Genomic DNA, 2,500 nt, shown 5'->3' with positions numbered 1-2,500 from the left:
GAAGTCTTTGGGTCCGTAGACCCGTGATGTACTGCTCCAGGAAACGTTTTGAAAGAGTGGAAACTCAAAATCATAGGTTAAGATCATCGCAGAACCCACCAGACACCACTTTTGCTTCATAAGTTCGGCCTATAGTCATATGACGATTTTCATCGGGGAGGGGGACGTATGACCCAAACGGGGCTTATATGACCCACGGACACTGCAAACCATGCTCCTACGACTAATTAGAGGTTAAAACTACGATTTGGTGAAATCTTCATTTTTGACCTCGGAGCAAGGTACCTTCCCTATAGTAGGCAATGAGTAAATGATCATAATCCCAGGAGGGCAAAAAATGGGAACCCGAGAGGAAAGCGCTGTTGGCGCGCCTAAGCTAGTGGCCCGTAGAGTAAAAAGGGTACCCCCAACAAAGTTGTCGTTTCACGTTCTGGTTTCACTTTTCATCATCTAGGGTGCGTTCCTGACACGTTTTGAGGGTTTTAGCAAAAAAAAAATTTTTCGACTACTCGAGCTCTCTGGCCCGTTCGGTGCACATTTTGAAAAAAGCTAGGGAGCTGCCCCTAGGTTCGGGGTGTCACAAAATGTTGAAAAGTGGTCGAAAAACCACTATCCAGAATCGGATGTAGAATCGTTAGACGAACTTAAAATTGTTCTACGACACCCATCTGCGACGTTTAGTATTCGAGATATGGCCCGTCCTAGGTCTGGACCGAGCAATTTTTGTTCCGCGCACTTTGTGCACCGTACACTTTGATGTTTGTATGAAAAAGTACCCTACCTAGGGACGCGTAGAGCAAATTTGTACCCCCGGGCATGTTGTCGATTGACGTTCTGGTTGCACTTTTCATCATCTAGGGTGCGTTCCTGACACGTTTTGAGGGGTTTTAGCAAAAAAAAAATTTTCGCCTACTCGAGCTCTCTGGCCCGTTCGGTGCACATTTTTGAAAAAAGCTAAGGAGCTGCCCCTAGGTTCGGGGTGTCACAAAATGTTGAAAAGTGGTCGAAAAACCACTATCCAGAATCGGATGTAGAATCGTTAGACGAACTTAAAATTGTTCTACGACACCCATCTGCGACGTTTTAGTATTCGAGATATGGCCCGTCCTAGGTCTGACCGAGCAATTTTTGTTCCGCGCACTTTGTGCACCGTACACTTTGATGTTTGTATGAAAAAGTACCCTACCTAGGGACGCGTAGAGCAAATTTGTACCCCCGGGAATGTTGTCGATTGACATTCTGGTTGCACTTTTCATCATCTAGGGTGCGTTCCTGACACGTTTTTAGGGGTTTTAGCAAAAAAAAATTTTTCGACTACTCGAGCTCTCTGGCCCGTTCGGTGCACATTTTTGAAAAAAGCTAGGGAGCTGCCCCTAGGTTCGGGGTGTCACAAAATGTTGAAAAGTGGTCGAAAAACCACTATCCAGAATCGATGTAGAATCGTTAGACGAACTTAAAATTGTTCTACGACACCCATCTGCGACGTTTAGTATTCGAGATATGGCCCGTCCCTAGGTCTGACCGAGCAATTTTTGTTCCGCGCACTTTGTGCACCGTACACTTTGATGTTTGTATGAAAAAGTACCCTACCTAGGGACGCGTAGAGCAAATTTGTACCCCCGGGCATGTTGTCGATTGACGTTCTGGTTGCACTTTTCATCATCTAGGGTGCGTTCCTGACACGTTTTGAGGGGTTTTAGCAAAAAAAAAATTTTCGACTACTCGAGCTCTCTGGCCCGTTCGGTGCACATTTTTGAAAAAAGCTAGGGAGCTGCCCCTAGGTTCGGGGTGTCACAAAATGTTGAAAAGTGGTCGAAAAAACACTATCCAGAATCGGATGTATGAATCGTTAGACGAACTTAAAATTGTTCTACGACACCCATCTGCGACGTTTAGTATTCGAGATATAGCACTTTGTAGGTCTGACCGAGCAATTTTGTACTGAAATGTATGGTGAACATGTAATTCATTAAATAACATTGACTTGCATCGTGCCCTACTTCATCGGCACAGCTGTTATTGACTATCTTTAGTGGAAATGGATTGAGTTTGACCATTTTAAGCCCATTTCCTATGCCGTGCACCAACATTGTGTACCGATCAGGGAAAGTACGCTACGTACGCGTTCATGGATGTCGATGTTGGTACAAGTTGCCTTTCGGGATAGCCGTGCACCAAAACTGTGTACCGATCAGGGAAAGTACAAGACGGAGGGTGCAGCTCGAGCGTACGCGTTATAGATGTCGATGTTGGTACACTTGCACCAAAATTGTGTACAAATCAGGGAAAGTACAACACGGAGGGCGCAGCCCGGGCGTACGCAATCATGATGTCCATGTTGATACAATCTACGTGTACGTACCTAGTTTTTGTAGGAAAAGTTGCAATTAAGTGCTTGCATGCTTAAAATGCTCATCTCAACCGGTCACCTTTTGGCCTGCCCTTTTATAACAGAAAACCTAGAAAGATACTCGAGATTTTTGTGTTTTTCCATTCGCCC

Source organism: Anopheles coluzzii (genome assembly GCF_943734685.1).
Source record: "Anopheles coluzzii chromosome X unlocalized genomic scaffold, AcolN3 X_unloc_62, whole genome shotgun sequence".
In the NCBI taxonomy this organism is placed as follows: domain Eukaryota; kingdom Metazoa; phylum Arthropoda; class Insecta; order Diptera; family Culicidae; genus Anopheles; species Anopheles coluzzii.
The sequence above is the reverse complement of the archived record's forward strand: the minus strand, read 5'-3'. Positions refer to the sequence as shown.